The 19,918-nt window shown below is 34.0% G+C and overlaps 1 protein-coding gene across 1 annotated transcript in view; it reads left to right on the forward strand.

Moving 5' to 3' along the window:
• ZNF804A (zinc finger protein 804A) overlaps window positions 1-19,918 on the forward strand; it is a 282,505-nt gene that overhangs the window by 241,318 nt on the left and 21,269 nt on the right. The window lies entirely within an intron of this gene.

A 19,918-nucleotide genomic window follows, 5' to 3' on the forward strand; every position in this document is an offset into this window, starting at 1 on the left:
AAAGTAAACTTTGAAAAAATAGCTAAGAGAAAGAAATGCTTTTCAATTGCTTTTGAAACAATTGTCGAAAATAATATTCTATATGTGATGACCCTATAATGTCCTTAAATTCATTAATTTTAAATATATCATTTAATTATATTTATCAAATACAAGTAAATTTTATACATAGCTCTTTTTTGAAGGTATTTCATATTTAAACCATCATCAAAAATACATAAAAAAGACTTTGGCATGCTAAAAATGCTTCAAGTTATTGGTTAAGTAAAAATCTAATGTAAGTAGGATTTAGGATAGTGTTTCAGTTTCCTAGGTTACTCAAGAAAATAACATGAAATGGGTTGATTTAAAGTAGGGGAATTTGTTAGTTTACGATTTTGACGCTAAAAGAAAGTCCAAATCAAGGCATCATGAAGGTGATGCTTTCCCTGGAAGACTGTGGTGTTCTGGGTTGGCTGCCAGTGATCCTGAGGCTGAGGTTCATAGCTTGTTATGTAGCAAGGCATGTGGCTTTGTCTCCTGCTCTCCCCTTCTCATCTGAGTTCAACTTCTTGCCTCCAATGGCTTTCTCTGTCCCTCTGTCTTAATTTCATTCCACTTATAAAGGACTCCGATAATAGGATTAAGACCCATCATGATTGAGGTGTGCTTAACCTAACTGAAGTAACCTCATCAAAAGGTCCTTCTTACAATGGATTAAATTTAAGTACATTTTTCTGAGTACATACAGTTTCAAACTATCACAGCTATTTTAATATTACTTTTATTTTCCCTATCAATTGTAAATCCAAGATTGATTTTTTTCAACACTCTAAGCAAAAATAAGCCTAAAATTGTACTGTTTGAAGTGGAAGTTAATAAAAAAGATTCCGTTTTCTCATACACCTTGTATTTATCAGTGCAAATCATCATTTGTTGTTTAGCTAACTTTATATGATGTTGCAGGCTTAATTGTCATCATTTTTAAAATAACTTCTATTTTAGCCATCACCCACAAATCCCATACACAGTATTCTTTTTGTTAATAATAAAACAATAGAGTTTTGGACTCATGGGTCTTCAATAACTTTGCATTAATATTAGAATTATTTAGCACAAATAATGAGTATGGAAATAACAATCATACTAAGTGCTTATGGAATTGTATTCTATTTCTTTTGCTACCCATTCTTCCATTCTTCTAGACCAAAATAATTGTGTAGGGTGAGAGTTAATTTTCATCCACATTTGCATCACAATTTAATGCATATTAAGTTGATAATATGTCCTCATCTTTCTTTTTTCTGGTAGTAGATTCAATGGCACACCAGTTAAGGGAAAGGTTTTGATGGAAATATCATTTCTTCTCTTATATAAAAAAGATTACAATCCATATTATAAGTACATTATTGCTTGATTTGAACTTTAAAATCCATCAGTAAATATTACTGATTTTGTTAAACAATTGCTAGTGTTTTCGTTTCCCAACTGCTAAAATAAATACTATGATTGGTTGACTTAATAAGGGAATTTATTGCCTAACCGTTTTGAGGCTACAAAAAGTGCAAAATCAAGGTGGCAGCTAGGTGATGCTTTCTCCCCTAAGACTGTGTGACATGCTGGGCTGGCTTACTGGTTCCTGGTAGGGGTTCCTTGGCCTTTCCTGTCACATGGTGATGTCTGCCACTTTCTCCTCCAGGTTCTATTGATTTCCAGCTTTCACTCCTCCCCCTTGTGGCTTTCTCCCTGTGGCCTTCTTTATAAGGCCTCCATTAATAGGATTAAGATCCATCCTGGTTCAGTTGACCACACTTTAACTAGGAATAACATTTTCAAAAGACTCTATTTATAATGGGTTCATACCCACAGTAATGCTTTTCTAGGTTACATAATTCAATCTACCACAACTGGTATCTGATTTATAAAAACACTCTTGAATGCTATTACTGAGTTGGTAAATTTGAGAAAATTGTTTAACTGATTTAAAATTTTTCATAGGAATCTACAAGCAAGACATATGTTATTATATATACATTTTATTTTGTCAAGTAGGTATTTGGAATTGTGTGTGTGTGTAAGAATATCTTATTAGCCATTATTACCCTCTGCCAAAGGATGCTTCATTCTGTGGAACAAACTCAGGGGAGCCCACAGTCCTTTCCACTTCCGTATTCTTAGTGAAATTGGGATAATATAGATTCTATACAGATCAGTTAAGGAAATTCAGGCTGGATCTGGCTCATAATTTTGAAGGCCTGGAGACTCACTTTTGGCAATGCTCTGGGGATTCAGGCCCTAGAGACAGACATGCATTCTAAATACCCACCATGGTAGATTCTAGAGTTCTAATTTTACATAAGACAACACTATATAGTAAAATATTTAAAATATTTAAACTCTGTATGATCATTATATTCCTTCTCCATAGGATACTGGCACATCTTTAAATGTGTTTTCCTAGATAATTCCCTCTCTTTTCTGGGAAAAAGACCTCACTATATGACCTCTATCTAAGTTTGTACTAGATAACTCCAATATTTGCCACTTTGGCTGAATTAGATGGGGACAAATATTGGAGATGAGAAATTCAGATTTTTCTTTTCCAAGAACATGAATCTGGGATTTAAAAAAAAGTCTAGCTAATGTTTGAATATGACTGGAACTCAAAACTTGAAAATTCAGGTCTTGTTCAGTGGCCAAGTGCCTAAAATAACTAAGAAAACTGGTTTGCAAAAACAAAGAATAAAACAAATGCACATGAAATAATAAAAAGTGACTACATGGAAATTGAAGGAGAATGTGGAGATAGCAGTTTTGATTGCTTATGCTGCTGCAATTCATAAAAGTAGTTTTTCCAAAAATTGATCTGTAGATCTTGTCCTTGGGTTCTGAGAGATATTTCAGCTTGCTACTAATCATTTACTTTATTTTCAAATTAGCTTAAATGATTATTATTACTTGCTATAAAAAAAAATCCCATGGTAAAGTATTAAGATACCTGAGGATAAAATTTTAAATAGAAATGAGTAAATTTTGGTTTACCATAGTAATACCTATACCAGAAACAAGCAATTCCTTGAGATTTTTGGATGAATGGAGAAAGGCAGGAGGAGTTAGCAGAGGGAGGATTGTGAATGGGGACCATGGAGGCAAACTATTTGAGGCTGAATCCTGGCTCTGCCACTTACCAGCGTTGTAGACTTTGGTAAAACACTTAAAGGCTCAATGAACTCAAATATTCATATTTAGGAAGATTAAATGAGAGCATGTACAGGAAGACGCTAAGCAGAGTATTTGGAAAAGAGTAAATGCTCAATATTTAATTAGTTTTTGTTATTTCTACTTACTAATTTTCTTTTGTCCTGCACAGTTTTGGTATTAACTGACAATTTTCCTTTGAGACTATCCTTTATTTAGGCTTCCCATTGAGGATATGTTTGTCCTCCACATAGACTAAAACAGTCTAAAACACAGGTAATTTTGCAAATCTGTTATGACAGAATATGTGTTCTTACACTCTGCCCTTCAAAAGGAAATCTGCTTCAAAAATCTCTCTAATGCACTTCATCACAAATATTTGTTAGCAGACAGTTAAAATGTGGTAAAAAGGTGATAACCATTAGGATTCATTTTTGGAATGATTTTAGCTTTGTAACTCCAAAGCTTTTGGATTGTAAGTATTCAAGGGCAAGGGCTGATTCCTGCATGTCTGCATCCCTCACAGCATCTCATACAGCAATCTTGCAAAATGTACACACCTGGTAAATGCTGCCCATATAAATAAATGCATAAAGGCTAGAGTCAGAATTCCTTTTGAGCTTTTGTCATAAGTCACACTTTTGAGGAGGAGGTAAGAGTTTCAAAAGAACAAAGTAATTTATTTATGGATTTATACTTGGATGAGACTGTTTATAAGGAGAGCATTATTTATGAGGATTAGGTCACTATTATAAGATGCATGGAGTTATTTGAACTCTTTTCACTTCCATGAGTATTTGTCCTTTGTAACAATAATGTATTTATAATAATGATAGAAACAACTTAAACTGCATGTTTTATATGGACTGTTAAAAATGCTTCATATGCATAAAACCATTTTATCCTAATATACTTTGGATTCATATTGTGAGTCATTCTTTTTATTGAAAAACCAATTAAAAGATAGTTTCAGAAATACCTTGGGGTTTTCATTTCCAACTGGATGGCACATGAGATACTCCAAAGGGCCCTTCTATCATAAAGCAAGTAGATATTCCACAATACAAAGTTGATATTGAATTGCTGAGTTTCTAGGGAGGATGATATTTCCAAACAGCCACCCCATCCATGATGGGGAAAGACAGGAAACTATTGGATAAAATCTGGACATAGAGTAATAATTACCTATGAAGGGTGAAATTACAAAGAGAGTAAATACCACTATGAGTTTTGTAGTCTGGAAAATGAGCTTTGCACACCAGGTGGTGAACTCCGAATAAGACATCTGAATTTAGCTGAATATTGCCCGGGACCCTGATGAAAGTATACACAAATTGCCTTGGAAAATAAAACAGTGTCAATTAGATATACCACCTAATGTGATTAACAAAATAAGAGTTCACAATCAAAGACACACATGCATGAAAATGACCAAGAGTGAGAGTTAGCAAAAATAAATTTTAAAATTCCCAATTGTATATTGGAATCATCACATGCAGCATACATTTCATACATTATATGTGGGTGTGTTTCATCTATATAATATATATATATATGTATAAGTATAAAATATGTAATAAGCATTTGTGAAATATTCAAAGAAATAAAAGTTGGAATGACAAAAATGAGTAAGGAACTATCAGCAATGACTGGGATGAATTTAAAAGTCAATACATAGAATTTTTATAAAAGCAAACTGTATGTGTTGAAATACAGAGATTAGTTTGTAGGTTTAACAAAAGGTTTGTGAAAGAAGAAATAAAAGAGAAAAAAAGGTAGTTAAATAGAAAACACATATCAAGAAAGTACTTACGCTGCATCAGAAAGAAATCAAGAGATTGAGAATATGGAAGATAAAAGATAAGATGAACATAATCTATTCAGAGTACCAAAGGAGAAAATAGAGAATATGGAGAAGTAATTTGAAGAGATAATAAATTAAAAAGTTCCAAAAATGATATATAGCCTGGGTTTCCAGAAATACAGTGTGTGTAGTATTTACCAAGAGGGATACAAAAAACAAAATACATATAAACCCATTGTGTTCTAATTGTGAGGAAATTCTTATGTGCAGCCAGAGTGAAAAAATAGATGAATTTCAAAAGAGAATATGGTGAGCAATCTAGAATTTGATTAGAGAACACTCTCTTTCAAGAATAAGGGAGGAATCAAGACAATTTCCTATGTCTAAAAATTTTAAAAAGACTGAGTAAGTTCATTACAGTATAAAGGAAGCTGAGATACAAAAAGATAATTGTTTAAAAATAAATGTGTTAGGCCTCTCACCTCTGACCTTTCTTTACTTTGCAAGAGTGCCTGCATGTTCCTCTGACATGTGTTCTCAATAAATTTTCTATCTGCTTACTCTATGCTCTGCAATGCCCTTGAATTCTTCCTTGCAGCATGGCCAAGAACCTGAAAGCCCAAATCTGGCAACATAGTTTGGCAAGCCAGCCAGGAGGTACTTGTCTCCTACTGGACTTACTATAAGCCTTTCATACAAAACCAATGCTAATGTAAGGATTTTCAGCCTTTCCAACCACCCCTTTGGCCTTCAACTTAAACAAGGTAGCCAGAAAATTCTATGCCCCATCAGGCAGAGCCTATACCCCTGACAAGCAAGAAGTGGCTACAGAAGACAGACCCTCATCCCTCAGCAATCCTTAAGATTAAGGAATGAGAACTCTCTAAGTCAGACTAGAACAGGGAGAGAGGGAAGAGAAGGGACCATGAAGGAACCCTTGAGCAAGGACAGTTAATCAAGGTTGGGAGGGCCTTGTCCTGGACAGACAACCTGCCTGGGGCTACCCACTTATGGGAAACACCCGTCAACAGCTGGCCCACCCAAATGGACTGTATACCACTAGGCACTTCCCTGGTGAGAAGGGAGGTTGGAGAAAGAGCCCTGAACAAGGAATGGAGAGGGGGAGTAAGTAAAGCTAATCTAAAAAAACAAATGGCCCCACATTGCTGGACCTCTCGCCTCTGACCTTTCTTTTCTTTGCAAGAGTACCCACATGTTCTTCTTACATGCATTCTCAATAAATTTTCTACCTGCTTAAATAAATATATACATGTTTTCATTAAAAATTGTGTAGAGCATCCATGATATTGGCATTCCTTTCATAAAATTCAATAACTATTTGTGAGAAAAATTTTTAAACCAAGAATAAAACTTCCTTAATATGACAAAAGCTACTTACCCCATATAAATTAAAAACAACATTCTTTGTGATGAAATATTAGAAGCATTCTCATTAGGATTAAAAATAAGAAAAGGATGTCCACTATCACTACTTACTTTCAACAGCATACTGAAGTCCTAGAGCAAAGACAGTAAACAAATAAACAAACAACAACAAAAGCATGGGATTGGAATGCAGAAACAAAACTATCATTATATTATTCACAGATGTTACCATGGTCTAACAGTATTTAGAAAGTTGTATGTTTATAATATTACATTGTTATTCTCGCAACAAATTTTTAGAAAACATAGCAAATACTATAAATTGTTAAAAAGGAAATATCATAGTCAACTGAATATTATAATCTCAAAGGCTCTGAAACTATTTGATCATAGTTATAGAAATTGTCTTAATTGCAATTAAGTAGGAATTCAATGGGAAATGGAGAATTATAATTGAGGCTATTTAGCACTCTTCCTTATGCCATTCAAACTTTTTGCCAACTTTTTTTTTAAATAAACACATCTCTCCTATTTAATAATTATCAGGATAATCTTGTTTCATTTTTCATTTTTAAACATAATCAGTATCAAAATAAAATTTCCACTGAAAAATTTAAAGAGGTGGCCACAGCACATTTCTATTGCTCCTTCTCTCTTCTCATTTGAGCACACTAGACTCTTGTAATATGTAGTAGGTTGAATTATGTAATCTAACTAACACATGTTCTTAATCTTAAACTGCATGCCTGTGGATGTGAACCCATTGTAAACAGGACTTTTCCAAGATGTTATTTTTAGCTAAGCTGTGCCAAACTGAAGCAGGGTGGGTCTTAATCTGGATTATTTGAGGCTTCATAAAGAGAAAGCCCCGGGGAGGAGAGGGAAGTCACAAGGAAGTGGGAACATGGAAGAGAAAGGAGCGGACACACCACGTAATGGGAAAGCCAAGGAAATCCCAGGATTGCCAGAAACCACATCAGAATGCCACAGACTCTGGGGAGAAAGCATAGTCTCTCTGACACCTTGATTTTGAACTTCTAGCTTCTGAAACTGTGAAACAATAAACACCTGTTGTAAAGCCAAAACTCATTGTGTAGTATTTGTGATAGCAGCCCACTTAAACTGGGACATAATATAAATGCAAAAGGTGCACACATTTTTTCTATCATACATATGTGTTTATTGAATGGTTCATTCAAAGTCCAGAGAAGCAAACAATTTTAGTAAGACATTAGGCAGATAAATGGCAGTTTAGATGCAAATTATTTTATGTTCCATACACATGATTAATTTATTTTTTAAAAATTAAGAAACAGTTGATACATAACAATAAATAAAGTATTTTAAGGATAACTACACATCCCCAAATTCCTGGGACAGTCTTACTTTATATCTATTGTTCTGGTTTAATCATTAATAGTTAATATTATCCTGTTGTGGAGAATATATAATATGTTCACAATAGTTATATATATTGAACAGCAACATTTTTGGAGACTTCTAAGGAAGACGGATATTTAAAGGCAAAATGGCCTAATAAGTCTTACCTTTCCTGTTAGCTATATATGTACCAAACCCCTAGAATGTTAAATGGGATTTTAAAAAGCCTAAAAGTCATATACTCAGCCTGTTCTTTTGCATTTTTGTTTTAAGCAAACTATGTAAACATACATTTGTATGTATAGTAAGTGCATTTGAAGAGTCAGGAGACCTGAATAATTCACACCACCTCCCTCACTAACTGCCAGTATAGCTGTAGGTTTTTGTTTTAACCTGCCAGTGAATCCATTTCTGGGATTTGGACTGGGTGATTTTCATTGGCCTTTCAGGATCTAGAGTTTAAGAATTCGAAATCATCACCTATAATATATAGATTAGGCCTATGAGTATTTAATTCTCAATTTTACATTTTCTAAGTGATTGTCTCATATGGTAAGGTGATTAAAATATTTCCAATAAATTTATATAATTCTGAATTATAGTCAGTGATTGCATAAACAAACAAACAAAAAAACTAATAAGTTTTCAAAATCAGATAAAAAGATTTTCCTCTAAATTATTTCATCTGTTGATCTGCCCTTAAATAAAGCAAAACCAAACTGTAGCTGTCCTCTTACCTGGCAGCCTATGGACAATTCAGAGTCATTTTTACTGTAAGAAGTTTGTCACACTCATGTTATGAAGAGAGAGAAAGGGAATGATTGCCTTATTGCTGCTACCCCTCACACATCTTGATTTTTGCTTTAGTGGCTTCAATGTGGCTGAAATACCTCCCCAAAGGCACTAAAGTGATCTTCACCCAGCAGGTCAAGAGTCAGTGCCTTGTGGCTTACAGTTTTGTTCTGCCACAGAGGAAGTCAAGGTCAGGCTGGGCTGCTGAAATTCATTGTTCCTGCAGAGACTGGTATTGCTGTAGCAGTGAAATAGCCAGGTCCCCAAATTTGAACGTTTTCTAATAATTTAAACTGCTGTTCAGTAATTTGACACTAGAGAAAGGAATTACTTTGTGATATGTGAATATAAATATTCATCTTCCAAAAATTATTTAAAGATTAATAAAAAATAACGAGATAAAGAAAAGGCAAAGCATGATTCAGTTCATTTAAAACACCTTCCCTGGGATTTCGTGCGTGTGTGTGGTATACACTCAAATCTAATCATATTTTCTTTTGTAACCGTTTTGAGGATAGGAAGAAGGGAAATAACAGAATTTCTTCCTGCAGTGCACTCCACTCCTAAAAAAATAACTGCCCCAAGAGAAGCATGTATATATGTCTAGCTAATCATAGAACTGTCATGTTTTAACATTCTCAGTCTAAGCAATGGCTCAAATAGAATTAAATTGAGGGTCTTTTTTGTTTGTTTTTTTTTTTGTCCTTCATTGAGTCTGAGCCAGTCTCTGGATAAAAAAATCAATTGTAATAACTGAACTGATGCCATTTAGTAAATGAATTGTAAGTATGCATAACATAAAGGATTTTTAGAAATTTAATATTAGAGAACAAAAACCTTCATAAATGAGGTTCATGTCTCCTTCCCTTTCACACCTGAGCTAATAACAATATCTTCAAAGGTCTTATTTACAAATGGTTTCATACCCCCAAGAGCACAGATTAAATTTAAAGATAGGTTTTGTAGGGTACATGACTCAATCCCAACAGTCCATCCTCTGGACCTCAAAGAGAGATGTTCTTCCCACATGCTAAATGAATTCACACCATCCCAATATCCCAAAAGCTTTAACCATTCTAGTAACAACTCCTTAGGACAAAGTCTCATCAAAATAAGTTATGGGCATTGTCTATCCTGGGGTCAATTTCTCGCTGTCTGTATACCTATGAAACCTGAAAACAAGTTATCTGTTTTCAAAATACAGTGATGGGATAGGGAGTAGGATAGACATTCTCATTCTAGAAGGGAGGAAATTGGAAAGAAAACAGGCCACCATGGGTCCCAAGCAAGTCTGAAATACAGCAAGGCAAACTCCATTTAGATATAAGGTCTGAGAGTTGTCTGTGGATTGATACTTTGTCCTCCAGACCTAGTGGAGCTGCAGCCCCATCTTGTCCAAGTACAAGAGCAACAACTGTGCTATCCCCATATGTTGGGGCATTTGTGCTACCCTTCTCAAAGCACCTTGGCAACCACACTCTTCCTGGATACCAGGGCAGAAGGACCACCTCCTTCTAAAGGCAGGGGCAAAAGTTCTACCCTACCCAACCCAGATGACTGGGTAGGCCTACCTCCTCCAATGTCAGAGTGGAAAGTCATGCCCAAGCCAAAGGCAGGGGTGAAAGTGTCTCTCCCTTTACCTAAATAATTCATTCTGCCCAGATCTCTGTTTCCAAGTTTCTGCCCTTGAAGTCATTTTGTTTGTTTGTTTGTTTGTTTTACTTTGCCCCATCTCTGCCCCTTTCAGTACAGGCTGGCAATACTTCTGCTCAAACAAGATTCTCAAAAACCTTGTCAGTTTTCCATGCAATTCATGAGGATCCAAGCCATCAGACAAGAAGGATCTTACACAAATGCTTCCTGGATAATAGCATCTCCAGTTGTAACTTTCTCTGAGATGGTTGACTGGTTCCTTGAGACACACCCTTAATCTCCTTAGCAAAAAGCTGTTCAGTCTCACCCTCATGCAGAGACCTGTTCCCTAAGAATCTACCTCCCAGGAACTCAGGATGGGCCCTTGTAGAGCCGTCTGTGGCCCTAGTCCCAGAGCATGCTATCTGCATAGGCTGGTAATTTTCAAAAAAATCAATCTCTCTCATTGTACTATAAGCAGAAGGTAAAAACAGGCCACACTGTTTACACTTAGCTTGGAAACCTCCTTTGCTGAATATCCAAATTCAGGCCTTACAAGTTCTGCCTTCCATCTGACATCAGAACACAGTTTCAGTAAGTTCCCCACCAGTTTATAGCAAGAATTGTCTTTTCCAATAACACATTCATCATTTCCTTCTAAGGCCTCGCCAAAAGTACTTTTAACATCCATATTTCTACCAATATTCTGCTCATGACAATATACACATTCTCTAAGACACAGAAATTTTCTCTATAGCTTTCTTCAAAGCAATCTAGGCTTCTTCTATAAAGTGCCTCAAAATTCTTCCAGCATCTACCCATTACCCAATTCAAAAGCCACTTCCACATTTTTAGGTATTTGTAATAGCAGCACACCACTTTCTGATACCAAAAACTGTCTTAGTTTTCCCAGATTGCTATGATGCATGTCACACAATGAGTTGGTTTAATAATAGGCTTAACAACAGGAATTTACTGTCTCGTGGTTTGGCATTGGCAGTGCTCGGTTTCTCCCTGACCTGTAGTGCTGTGGCAGTCTTCTGTCACATGGCAATCTCTCTCTGGCTTCTCTACTTATGTCTTCTACTGACCATATCCAGATTTCTTCTGTTTATAAAGGACTACAGTCATATGGATTAAGGCCTGAACTGATTCAATTTGTCCTCATCTAAATAGGATCTTTGCAGGTCCTATTTACAAATGAGTCCATAGCTGCAAGACCAGATGTTAAGACTTGAGCATGTTTTGGGAAGATGATTCAGTCTACCAAACTATTTAAATATTTATGTTTAAGTATATCATGAGGAGTCTTAAATTAGTATGTTAAATGTAACCCAGCTACAATAATCACTATAATTTTTATTAAAACAAATTGTAACTATATTTGTAAAAAAAGACAATGCTTCAAGGAATACTAAAAACATGGAGAAAAGGGGTATAAATCTGTATGTATGTATATCTTTATTTGTATATATATATATTTTACAATCCATATTCATTTTTCCTTTAGCCAAGAATTGCAGCCTTAGCAATTTGAGGTTGATACTGTCATGAGTAATTAGTACCTCTGTGAGCAGCTTTGACAAAGGAGAATTCTGCTTAATGATATTCTTTTCCTCACTGCATTTGCATAAAATTTTTATCATGATCACACCTTTTGAAAGTAGAACATGGTGAAGTTTGCAACCCCATTTCTATTAAACATTTCTTTTGTAGAAAGAAATGAATTTTCTTTTTGCTGCAAGTATTAGGCTCATCTGTGCTTTATCCAGCTGCCATAAGTAAAATACCTTTTGTTTATTACATCTGGACTTGGGGGAATTAATAAAATTGGCAAACACAAGCTATTGTGTACCCTAGCATCATCAATTTTTTACATGTTGAAATACTGTTGTATCACAGTAATCATTATTATATGAAGAGAGAATTGGTAAGATGTCATGGGTGAATATAATAGTATTGTTATATAGACCTGAGGGTGATTCCAAGAGAAATTTTTATTCTAGGAAAAGCAAGAAGTGGGCTTGAAATCAAATGGATTATTCATAGTTATATCACATATTCCTAGCAACTTTCTAACAATCACACCTTGCAAATAGTAGTCATTCTTTTTGTGTTCCATAAAGTCACGTTCTAGTCATTTTGCTCACCATTTTGTCTTACACACTTGAAACAATAGTCAGCTTATGATAATGTTGAATAAGTGTTTATTGAAGAAATCCATTAGTGAATAAATAAAGGAATTCTGGCTGTTATGTGGACATTGAAATGAATAGCAGCTGGGATGGAAAAACAGCTGGAGAGACAGAAGTGGATTGTATCAGGTTGGTAATGGTAGAGATGGGACTATGGGACTATGTGGATGATCATGAGAACGCGATTTTATGGATAGAAACAAAACTTTGGGTAGAGTGGATATTACAGACCAGGAGAGAAAATGGCAAACTAACATCCAGATTTCTGGAGTGAGTAGCTGGAAAATGAGGCAGACTGAGGAGGAGCAGGTCTGTGGCATGAGATGAGTGGATCATGAGTAATTGGATAGACACATCTGTTTTTTTTTTCAATTAGTGCTGTCCATATGCTTCTCAGAAAATATTAATTCATACCCCCAATCTGACAGAATTCCTTAGAAGTCATAGTCCAAGTTTTATCATATGCTTTCAATAATCTCATTATAATTCTCTCAACAATCTTATGTTCATTTCTTCTTAGAGCCTCTAGTATATATATTATCCATGGGATTTTCACAAATCTGATAATAAAAACTCATGCCCAATTTTCTTTTGAATTATTATTTTTAGACATTTAAAAAGTGGTTCTGCATTTGTAATAACTTGGAACTTCTCAGAAATGCAAATTTTCAGTCCTTGTAAATCTACTGAATCAGAAATTCTGGGAGAAGGGCCTAGCAATCTGTGTTTTAATATGACATCCATATCATTCTAATGCATGCTAAATTTTGGCAACTACTGCTTTAAAATATTGTATCACTTGCTGATTATTACTTAAGGATTACAATGTGTGCCTTAGTTTGTTTCCTTTATTACTTAGGGGCATGTAACTGCTGGCAGAAAGGACATTAGAAAATTAAGAAACCCGAATGCAGCTTTTCTTAGTCAGTAGGAAAAAGATTCTGAATACTGCTGATTATGTAGAAGGCAAAGCCATGGTGACACATGCAGCACAGAACAAGAAGGTGTAAAATGAATCAATGTCTACCAGTAAGAACAGAATGTCATCTTCAGGGAAAAGTGCTATTTTCAAGTAGATGAGATAATTTTGAAATTGAAAGGAGGAAGATTGGAAAATAGAAAGTGCTAAAATTTTCAATGATTATCCTTGTATGTGTTTAGAAGGAAAAGAACATATACATAATTTTCCAAGGATAATTTAAAAAAAATTGATGCTACATAAAGTAATGAATATTCTGCATTGAATGTGTTTTGGAGTATATTCATTACTAAATGTTGTAGTATGATGATCAGTACATAAAATAATGATGAAGTTTGCCTGGTGTAATAAAGCAGGGTTTCAGCCAAACCAGTCCTTGCATTCTCCTAACCTCTACCCCATATCCCACCTCTCAATCCTATTCTCTTCCCAGCTGTTGAAAACCAAATGCATAACAAATATACCACATATGTGTCTATTGAAAAACATATGCCAGAAGCATTTCAGTATGTATACTGCTGTGCCCCTAGTCCCAGTAAAGCAACCTGTCCTTTTAAATCACTTGCTCAGCCTGATTTCTTCTCTGACTTGTCTGTTTGTTGCTGTGGATTTGAGCAGACGTGCCATCTCAAAATAGGAAGAATTTAACCTAAACCTATACTGCAGTGCTTTAATGTTTAAATAAGAATAGGCCAGAATCTTGAAGTCCAAAGTTTTTCCCAAGTTCTAATAGCTGCCTACAAATAGAAACCATTGTTTCAGGCTGTAGGAACACAGAGATCTTTTTGATTGCTTGCTTTATTGGAGGACTATGAAAAGAAGAGTAAATGGCAGAAAATATAGAATAAAATGTGTTCAAAGACCAAATTTTAAAACTTTTTACGTTACATTTGCATGAATTGCTATTATTTTCACTTTTTATTTCATCTAGGGCAAAAAGCAAACATATGTATGTATAGTGATACTTATGTAACAATTTTGAGATTGGAAAATAAAAAACATATTTTTACCCTAAAAACAGACATTTTTTTCTAAACTTCCTATTTGTGCATATTCTTAGATAAGACAAGTTTAATGCACAATATTCATGTTAACATTATCAACATGTTTCCATTTTACAGACTTTGTAATAATCATTTTAATGAAGTCGTAATATCCAACCAGATAATATTTTTTAACTTAACCATTTCCTATTGCTGGATATTTTGATTGCTTATAATATTTTAAATTCTGGTGTTCTGATACTTACTTCAGACTTTAATTTTTTATCCTTGCTTAAAGAGCCTGAAAATTAACATGAAATATAGAAGTTATGTTAATATTTATGGTTTTTAAAACGTACAACAGTCTAATTGAGACTGACATACTAGTTTCATAGAAAGTCACTTTCAAAATGGTCATACACATCAAAATTTCCTTAATTAGAAATTTTATTTTTATCATAGTCAAAAGAAATCTTTTTTTCATATGACATGAATCATTTGGTATGACATTTACTTACTAAAATAGAAATAACATTTGAAATGAATTAAATTTTTTTTTAATTTTTGCATGATTGCCACTGTGCATTAAAGATGTGTGTGTCAGCATGTATATATATTTTTGTATTTAGGTATAGATATAAATATATATATATATATATGTATATTAAAGGTACATACTTGTGAGTGTGTGTGTGCATATTCTTATTCTTTGGTGGTAAAACAATTGCATAGTTATTTGATATTTGTTTTCATTCAATTAAGTGTCAAGCTAAACATATTGTACTACATAGTTACCAGTAATACATGTTAAATAAATTAAATTAATATCTTAATCTAAAGAACATTTTCTTCATATAATTTTCACTCAGTAAAAAACCTTGATATCATAGGGTACAATACTCTCCGACCTGCACACATGACTCAATTTTTCCTCAGATTTTTGTACCAACTTGGAAAATACTGCCTATGTGCACTATTTGGGACATCAGCCAGTATTTGTAAGATAAACAGGGATATTACTGAGGGAGAAGATTGAAACCACTTTAGTGATATTCCCTAGGCAAACAAAGATAAAGTTTAAATCATCAGAGTGATATTTTCTAACCAAAGAAACATGATTCATGACATAAAATCTAGGGAAATTCTCTACTCAATATTAAAATCGACTTTTTTCAGCAAATCAGTGGTTTTTAAAATATAAAGTATGTTAATCTGTTGTTTTACATAAAGAAAGTTGTGTGCTAAAAGCTTAAATGACATGCCTTATAAAAAACGGTATATCCTACATGTTAACCCTCGCTCTGTTTTAACTCCAAATATCCATGGTACAGAATTCTCTTTGCCCTTGAGTCCCTCAGAAATGTTATCATCAAAGTTGCAATCCAAATATAATTCATATAAGGGGTGAGATAAAAAAAAAATGTCATTGTAACAAAAACTGTCAAGACAAAAATTTCAAGGAAAATAACACATTTATTTAGCTTGTATTTCGCATTTGAAGGAGTGTTTGAAGAACAGCAATATATAGGTAGTAAGGATTGCTGAAATAAAATTGCAAATATATCAAATAGAATTATAGAGCTGAATCTAAATTTCCTCATTACAACTGATATTTGTTGTGAGTTTGGGTTTGATATTCTTTTTCAAGCTAAGGAAGTTTACTTCTATTCCTTTTTTGCCAAGAGTTTTATTAGAAATTGCTGATGAATTTTATCTAAATATTTCTATATTTTTGAGATGATTATTATATCGCTTGCTAAATGTGGCTAGTTTTTTTTTAAAATTGATTGCTTCACATTAAATCAAACTTGAAATCCTAATGATAAATTGTTTATATATATAAGTGGAAATATATCTATGTGCACCTAACTCAGATAAGGCTCTGATAATGTTATTTCCCATGGAGAGTAGACCGTAGACCTTTGTAATGGAGAATGATCTGGGCATATTTCAAAATGGTTACTTTCCTTCCCCCCTTCCCAAAATGCAAGGTCATTTTTCTCAGATCTTCACTAGTAGGGTTCCTGGAAATAAAACCCAACAAAATGTGAGGGCTCCCTTAAGTCTGGGCCCCAAGGAGTTTCTCCCTATCAAACTAATCCTTGACTCTGGCAAATCGTCACAGTTTTAATTAAAATGTTCCTACCAGTTTATGGCTCTAGCTGCTTATACTCTGGGAAAGCTAATGTTGGCTGTGATTCCCTATGTTTTCCTGTCTCTCCAAATTTCTGAGTGATAGTTTGCCCCGTGATCTCATTTCTCTGATGTGTTTAAAATGAATTTTTTTTTCTAGTTCAGCTTTTTTTCTTGTTGTAAGGTGGCATGAACAACTTCTAAATACTTTATATGTCGGGGCTGAAACCAGATGCTTCTGGTTATATTTTTATTATCATGTTTAATTCAATTACATTGTCCTTAGAGAATGAAATATATCCTGTTTTTTATTATTTTTTTCCTTTGCAATTTTGGCAAGACTTGTTTTACATCTGATATACAGTAACTTTTCATTTATGTTTCATGAAAGAAAATATTATATATTATGTATTCTGCATATCATGCCTTTGGGGGTACTGTATAAGACAGACAGATTTTTCCATTCTATAGAACTTATAAATTGTACTGTTCAGATCTATACCTTGCTGATATTTTTAATATTTAATATCAGTTGTGAGATATCTATTAGGTTACTCATCAGGACTACAGATTTTTCTATTTTTCCTTAAAGTTTATTTTTGTTTATATATTTTGAAATATCTTATTAGGTATATAATAAACACTTTTTTTCACTATTAGGTATACAGTAAACATTTTTCTTCTGAACTAAATGCTTTTGCATCATTATTTAGTGATCTTCACTACATCTAATGCTTCCTTTTATCATTAATTTACTTTATGCAATATTTATATAGTAATGGCTGCATTTGTTTGGGTTAATGTTTGGTACGGGTATATATATGTATATGTGTAAACATTTTTAACTTTCAAATTTGATGCATCCTTACATTTTAGATGTATTGTTACAAATATAATTGCTTTAGTTTCCTAGCTGCTAAATCACATACCATACAATCATTTGGCTTAACAACAGGAATTTATTGGCTCACAGTTTCAGAGGCTAGAAGGCTTGCTTCTTCCTGGGTTGGAATCTCCTGGCTCATCAGCAATCTTTTGGGATTCCTGGCTTTTGTGTCCCATGGCAATGCACATGGCACTGGCATCTCCTTTCACCCCTGAGTTCTGTTGACTTCCAGCTTCTGGCTCCTCCCTGTAGCCTCCCTCCTGTGTCCATTTCCTTTGCTTATAAGGACTTCAGCCATACTGGATTTAGGCCGACCCTCATTCAGTGTGGGCACACCTTAACTAATGATATCTTCTCAATATTTATATATAATAAAAATCACTACTTCAAAGATTTAACTAATGAATACATTGTTAATAGTTATTTCAAACAGGGTTGCTTTATATTCTAATTAATTTGCTAGTAGTTTTAACTTCTTAACCATTTTTAGGTTCATTTACATATAAGGTGTGTGTGTGTGTATGTAAAATGATGTACAATATAACAAACTTGTGACCTCTACATTCATTTGCATAATAAATAGTGAAATCTTGTGTGTGTGTGTGTGTATGTTTGCGTGTGTGTTACTATAGGAATCAAATGCTGGCATTGGCAGTTGATATCAAACACAGAGATCACTCATTGAAGTCACTGTGTGTCCCATGGATTTGAGAGGCATATGAGTGGTATATATTGTTTCTAAAATTCATTGTTCATAAGATATATATAAAATTCCTGTTTCTGTTGCTTGCTAAATCCAGGCAAGAAGTTTGTGAGTGGAGTAGTCCAGTTATTTCCACAGAACTTGGTTTGTTTCATTGGTGCCCTAATGCAGATGTTTGGTTTCTGGAGGATTGAAAAAGAAAGCTATTTAAAAAAAATTAAGGGTAATTGTAAAAAGACAAAAACAACTCAATTAAAAATGGGCAAAAGACATAAATAGATATTTTTCCAAACATAGTATAAAAATGTCCAATAAACATATGAATAGATGCTCAGTATAATTAGCCATTAGGGAAATACAAATCAAAAACCAAAGTAAGATATCACTTCACACCCACAAGGATGGCTATTATTTAAAAAATGGAAAGTAACAAGTGTTGGAAAGGATGAAGAGAAATTGGAACATTAATGCCTTGTTGATGGGAATGTAAAATTGTGCACCATTGTGGAAAGCAATATGGAGGTTCCTCAAAAAAATATACAGCTAGCACATGACTGGGAATTTCACTTTTAGGTATGTGCCTAAAGAAAATGAAAATAGGGTCTCAAACAGTTACTTGTACATCAATGTTTATAGCAGCATTATTCACAATAGTCAAAAGGTGGAAACAACCCAAGTGTCCATCAACAAAGGAATGGATTAACAAAATCTGGCATATATGCACAATGGAGTATTATTTGGCTATGTGAAGTCCTGAGACATGCCTCAATTTGGAATAACCTTGAAAACATTATGTTCTGTGAAATAAGGAAGACATATAAGGTGAAATATATATAGCAAATTCACAGCAACAGATAGTGTTTTAGAGATTATGAAGGGAGGAGGGTGCATGTTTGGTGGATGTGGGATATTTGTAAATAAAATTAATTCAAAAACAGCTTCACTCAAAAAATAATTTGAGCTTTACTCAAAAAATATAATAATAAGAATATTAGCTGAAATGCTTTAGAATAAGCTATGTTCTTTAATTAAAGTGGAAAGAAAAAATGTGCATTTAATCCTTTTATACCTCAATCTATTTCATCCTAAAATACATTTAAAAAAATAGTAACCTGAAAGGTAAATGGAATATATAAAACATACATATTCTATGATACTTACTCTTTTTCTTTGAAAAATCAAATATTGAGAGACTCAACCAAACCAAAGTTGAATCTTTGAAAAGATCAATAAAATCAACAAAACTTCAGCTAGATTGGCAAAGAAAAAAAGGAGGAGGATGCAAATAATGAAAATCAAAAATGAAAAGGGGACATTACTACTGACCCTGCTGAAATAAAAGGACTATAAGAGGATACTGTGACTGTATGCTAATAAATAAGATAACCTAGATGAAGTGGACAAATTCTTAGAAACACACCAACTACTTACCATTACTAGTAAAAAGACTGAATCAGTAACCAAATACCTCCCAATAAAGAAAAGCCTAGTATCAGATGGCTTCACAGAGAAATTCTACCAAACATTCCAAGGAGACAACTCCAATTCTTCTCAAACTCTTCCAAAAAATTGAAGAGGAGAGGGCACTCCCTAATTCATTCTCTGTGGCCAACATCACCTTCACACCAAGGCCCAATAAAGATTCCATAAGAGATGAAAACTACAGACCAATATCTCGTATGAATATAGATGCTCTAGATGGCAGAAGCTTGTTCATTTGCCTTTCAATGTTTTCAAGGAAGCCCTCCTTGTAGCCACCTTTCTTTCCTGAGGGTTCTGTGTTAGGTGAAACAAGGCAAGAACTTTGCCTCACTTCATCAGAGAATCCCGACAGGTCCAGACAGGCAATTCTTTGAGAGCAAGATCTT

The sequence above is a fragment of the Choloepus didactylus genome, chromosome 9, assembly GCF_015220235.1.
Source record: "Choloepus didactylus isolate mChoDid1 chromosome 9, mChoDid1.pri, whole genome shotgun sequence".
In the NCBI taxonomy this organism is placed as follows: Eukaryota; Metazoa; Chordata; class Mammalia; order Pilosa; family Megalonychidae; genus Choloepus; species Choloepus didactylus.